Raw genomic sequence first — 6,124 nt, 5'->3', positions numbered from 1 at the left:
TGAACTCACTGTAAGTGTGTCCTTTTTATTATTTAGTCACGTCTGTTTACTATAACTGTGGCTAAAAAATATTTCTAGACACTAAAAACAACTTTGTAATTTTATATGTGACCATTGTCTAACCTTTAGTCACACATAAAATTTTGTGATTTTAAGTGTGACTATTGTTTAACCTTTGGTCACACATTTTTTTTTTCACATGACATATGTTATTATTCCGTCACACAAAAGTAATAAAGTGATGATAGTGTGGCTAATGTTTATGTAAAGCTACATGAATTTTTGTGGTTTTAAGTGTGGCAATGGCTAACATTTGGTCACTTATAATTTACTTTCTTATGACATTTGCTATCATTTCGTCACATAAAGTAAGGATAATGTGGCTAATGATTATGTAATGCCACATAAAACTTTATGATTTTATGTGTGGCTATCATCTAACCTTTGGCCACACAAATTCATTTTGTGCATTACAGATGCTATCATTCTGTCACATAAAAAAATCAAAATAAGGATGGTGTGGCTAAAAGTTATGTAAAGCCACATGAAATTTTTTTTCTTTCTAAGTGTGGCTATTGTGTAATCTTTAGTCACACGTAATATTTTTAACCCGTGGCTTTTGCTAATATTTCGTCACACCAAAATAAACACAATGGCGATGGTGTGACTAATGATCAAGTAAAGCCACATGAAATTTTGTAATTTTAAATGTGACAATTGTCTAACCTTTGGTCACACATAATCTTTTTTACCCATGACAATTGCTAACATTTCGTCACGGCAAAATAAACAAAGTGACGATGATGTGACTAGTAATTATGTAAAGCCACATGAAAATTTGTAATTTTACTATGTGACTATTGTTTAATCTTTGGTCACACATAATTTGTTTTTACATAACGTTTACTATGATTTTGTGACACAAAAAGATAAAATGACAATGGTGTGGCTAATGTTTATGTAAAGCCACATGAACTTTTGTGCTTTTAAGTGTGGCTTATGGCTAACCTTTAGCCACACATGTATATCCAAATAATAAAAAACAATAATAAACATGAGAAAACCTAAAACCAAATAATATTAAAATTAATAAACCAAAATCTGTGCACGATAATACCAAAAACCAAACTTCTAATCAAAAACTGTCTACAAATGTTGCAAAAGGAAATGATTGTAAACATAAAATAAGTACTAGTTTAAAGTGTTTTTCTTGTTCTTCTTGCTCCCTGTTTTTTGATGCCATCTAGCGTTGTAAAACATATCTTTTGCTTTTTAGCGACTTGAGTTGTAGAGTTTTGTGTTTGAATGCTTGATAGATTTGGTATCTGAAGCAAAAAACATGAAAACAAATATCAATAGCTAGAGTAATTAATCATATATTAATAAAGAACAAACCTTTTGGCTAGTTTTAACAAGGTATTTTGGCCAAGCAACAAAAGTATTTAGTGCATCCCCAACTGTTTTGACCTCACATGATTCTACCGGTAAAAATGCTGCTTCTTTTACTGTAACATTTGTGCTTGTAATCATCATGAACAGTTCAATTATCAATGAGACAATGTTATTTTATCCCAATGATTGTTAGATTGTGTTTTACATTTTTCATGTTTTGACTTTCGTTCAATTTCAAACTCTACATCGCTTGCTGGAGCATTATACGCAAACTGGTGCGTAAATGTACTCAGTTTAATGCGACAAATACTCCCGAACATCAACATATACTCAACGTACCTTAAATAACCTTTACATAACTTAGAAATAAGTTTTGAAGGCTTTGGTATAGCAAAAACAAGTTAATTCGCTTACAGGGACTAAACTTGACAAACTGCGAAAGTATGCCAATTTGAACTATAACGAACATTCCGGAACATGTCCATAAGTTAAACATACCATAAATATCCTTTACATAGCTTAGAAATAGGCTTTGAGAGGTTTGGTATGCTAAAACAAACTTTTGGATCATTCAGGGACTAAAAGTGTCAAAAAGTGCCTAAGTTTGCACTTTTGCGCATAACTTACGTTCTGAATACATCCGGACATCCAAAAATTTATGTAAGCATCCTTATATTATGCCTTAGTGTTTGGCATAAGAAAAATCCATTCGTCGCGTCATTTGGATCGTCTTTTGCGCTTATGCGCATTCCGTCGTAATTAAGCGAACATCGCGATGTACGGCCAAACGAACCGACATCCGACATATTTTTGGGCATGTTTCATGTCCACAATGTTTAGGCATCATTTTAGGGCCTTAAAGATGGCTTTACAGGTCTTAGAAGGGCTGGAAATAGCTTAAACACGCAACAGGGACCAAAAGTGTAAATTCTGCAAGTGGTGCAGATCAGAGGGCCAGGCGGCCCGCGTAAGGATTGCCCAAAACATGAGGCGGGCCGCGTGAACATGTCTGACAGAAGATTTTGCATTTAATGCAGAATCTGGCCTTTCGTTCGATCAAGAGGCGATGCCTTTTCACCCAAATGAAGGGCCAAGGGCCAAGTTCAGTGTATTTAACCCCTGGACACATGTACGCACGAGATCAAAGCACGATATTCGATAAAACGATCCTAACGGTTCCACCTTTCCTATAAATACCCCCCCCCCATTTGAGTAAAAACCCACAAAATCAGATCTAAAGCTCTAAGTTGAAACCATTGTTTCATACCTGAGCTATTTGGTCTTGATTAGCACTCGGGGACCCTCCGTAAGTCTTCTTTCGCTCTTTTATTCGCTTTTCGAGTCCGAAAGTCAACGTTTTGTTGACTTTCTGCATTGACCAGCTTATGGTCGATGCGAAGTTCATGGAACTTCATAACGTGAGCGTGATCACGATGGTCATGGTCCGTAGTGACCATACCTACTGATCACCACGTTATCTAGGCTCGGTGACGAGTCGTAGTTTCGGCCAAAATGTGCATTCTTGCATATTTTGTAACCAAACTACTCGTGGGCATCAAAGCCGTTTGTTTTGATGTCAAACCTGTTTCTAAACTTAGTTAAGCATGTTCTAAACATGCTTAGCTCGTCACTTTTAGTTTAGTGCTTATATAGGGTCGTAAGGTAAGCGATCTAAACCATCGCTTATGCTTTCGAACCCGACCCATTTGGTCGGTCATTAGGACCTGACCAAACACATTAGGTGACCATAGCTATAACCTTCCGAGGTTATACCTTGTGGTCACGATGTTAGGCGTTCCAGACGCGTTCTACGCGAGCGACGCGTTAGGGTAGCGTAAGCTACCTAAACGGGTCGTGATGGACCGTAAGCACTTAGGTTAAGTTTCATTTTAGTATGTAGGTTTTGTTAAACCATATTACACGAGTCTCCATACTCATTTGGTTTACGAACCCGCGTACTATCCGATCTTCCGACTTGGTCCGGTATATTAACATAGCTACCTATTAGGTGCCGTTGATATTCCGTGACCTCTCGCATTTACCTGGTTATTTCACAAGAACAACAAAGCAACCTCAGGTGAGTACATAGAACCCCTCTTTTACTGTTTTCCAAACTGTTTTGGGGTGAAACACATGTGCCTATCTGTTACATTCACGCTTTCCATGTTTTCACATCATATGCCTGCTATGTTGTTAGTACATTATAGTACACGATTTCATTACATTTTATGCTATGTATGCCCATTGTGTGCGTACTTAGTACATTGATTTACATTACATTTTCTGTTGCATATGTTTACTCAGCATATGGACACATTGATTTACATGAACATTTCTGTTGCATATGTTTACTCAGCATATGGACACATTGATTTACATAAACATTTCTGTTGCATATGTTTACTCAGCATATGGACACACTGATTTACATGAACATTTCTGTTGCATATGTTTACTCAGCATATGGACACATTGATTTACATGAACATTTCTGCTGCATATGTTTACTCAGCATATGGGCACATGCCTTCATTTTGTTATGACATTTGGTTTGTTTAACATGGGACAATACATTCATTAACATTAGCTACGCCGTTCGTTAGTAGGTAGTGGTACCATAGGAATTGACAACTCCCATTCCTGAAGTCCTGGGTTTGATAGGACTGGAAGGAATGACCGAATTCGATATACATAACTTAGATAAACCTTTAATTTGTTTAAGGGTTTATCGCCGCAGTCTCAAGGCTTGGATGTATGCATAGTTTACAATACCACATAAATGTTAATATCAATAGAGCATGCATTTCCCGCAGAACATAACGTTGATTTAAACCACGTTTTACTTCAACGACTTGTTTTGTGCATATGGTTTAAGTTGATACATTTCGCTTACCATACATGATACATTTTGGGATTTCACATTACATGATTTACGTTGAACATAAACACGTCGACATTGACATATACGTTTGGTGGTTTACATTTGAACATAAACATTTGACATGGTTTACAATAACACTTGACATTTGGTTTACACATGAACAATTTACATGGTGGATTGGTTTGGGTAAATGATTTAAGTAACGTGGCATATGTAATATGATACAAACATGGTGGATACGCCGCTGGTACTTCCTATATATAAATGTTTGTATGATATCACATATCGTGGCGTTATCTAAGTCATTTCAGTTTAGACACATCACATTTTACATAAATAACATTTTCTTCACAAGACATTATTTTCACAAACAACTTATCTTATTCAACTCATTTTACTTGGTTATTCGTTTAACCTTGCACTTATCTATACATATCGTTTGATGTTATCGTTTTTCAGATGATTTACAAAGCAAAACAAATTACAAGGTTCATGACTGACTGTTATTAAACATTCTTCAAAACTCAAGTCATGAACCCCATTTTCACAAAACCTATGTATCTCACAGGCATTTTTATGCTGACGTACCTACTTTCACATGTGTTTTCAGGAGCTATTCCATAGGACGATGATCATGATTCTAGGGCGGACCTGTGCCTTAGAGCCTAAAAATGAAGTTTGAACTAGCTTAATTATGTTTTGATTTCCGTACTCTCTTTCTAAGACAATGTAACACCTTTGTTTATAAATAAAATACAACTTGTATGCCATGGTTATGTAACAATTTAATTCTGTCCACAACACTCCCCGACGTTTTCCGCCGCGGTTGCATGTTATACGCGGTCGGGGTGTGACAGAAGAGTTGGTATCAGAGCCAATGGTTATAGGGAATTAGGTTATTAGTAATGCTTTGACCTAGACTATAACTTTCTAGGACCCTAACACAAGTTATCTTGTGTTTAGAGTTTAAAACATGCACATCACCTATCCTTAGGTGATAACCACAACGGGAACTTCGGTTCCGAATCCGCTTTGAAAATTAATCATCTGTTCTAGGATGATTGATTACTAGGTTTTGAACCCTCTATTATAAGGTTTTGAACCCCTTTGGATTTTCAAAAATCCCGTCAAAGTGTTGGGTTAATAGTGTGAACACGTGCAAACTGGAAGGGTGAATGCCTGTACCCTGAGTTTTCTGTCTAAGGCTAGAGTGTTCGTACAAATCCACATAATCGGACCAGTCACTCTTACCTGGGAACTCTTGGGGTGAGTGTTCACTTATAGGCGAGCATGTCTTCGCGATACACTAATTCTGACCCATTTACTTTGACTAGACATTTCACGTCGCTTATTTACTTTGCGATACATAACCACCATCTTTGCTTTTGTTGATTTTGCTTCATCTCATTCTCTTCATCCAATCATCTCACTCGTTTCATTTCATGTTTTTCTCTTCTAGAATGCCTCCTCGACGCGACAACCAGATAGCTACTGCCGAGCTGGCGGAGATTATTGCGCAGCAGATGGCTGCTCAATTTCCGAATCTCTTTGCTCAATGGAACCAGACCAACAACAACAATGGTACATGCAAATACAAGGATTTTAACCAGGCTAAGCCACTCAAGTTTAGTGGTTCTGAAGGAGCAACTGGGCTTCTTCAGTGGTTCGAGAGCATCGAGAACACTTTTCGCCATGTGCAGTGTCTGGATAATCGCAAGGTCGAGTTTTCTTCGAGCGTGTTTCAGAAGAGGGCTCTTACATGGTGGAATGGGGTTATGAGAGATCAAGGTGCAGAAGTTGCTCTAGCTCAGACATGGGCTCAACTGAGGGCTCTTATGATGAGGGAGTTTT

The 6,124-nt window shown here is 37.4% G+C and overlaps 1 long non-coding RNA gene across 1 annotated transcript; it reads right to left on the bottom strand.

The window, feature by feature from the left end:
* Positions 1-1,222: 1,222 nt before the first annotated feature.
* Positions 1,223-1,499, bottom strand: LOC110922785. Its single transcript, XR_002583485.2, has 2 exons — positions 1,396-1,499; positions 1,223-1,325 (listed from the first exon to the last, which is right to left on the bottom strand). It is a non-coding gene; the product is annotated as an uncharacterized LOC110922785 (long non-coding RNA).
* Positions 1,500-6,124: the final 4,625 nt, after the last annotated feature.

This window comes from Helianthus annuus, chromosome 14, assembly GCF_002127325.2.
Source record: "Helianthus annuus cultivar XRQ/B chromosome 14, HanXRQr2.0-SUNRISE, whole genome shotgun sequence".
Classification (NCBI taxonomy): Eukaryota; Viridiplantae; Streptophyta; class Magnoliopsida; order Asterales; family Asteraceae; genus Helianthus; species Helianthus annuus.
Note: the sequence above shows the minus strand (reverse complement) of the source record. Positions and strands in the feature narration are given on the sequence as shown.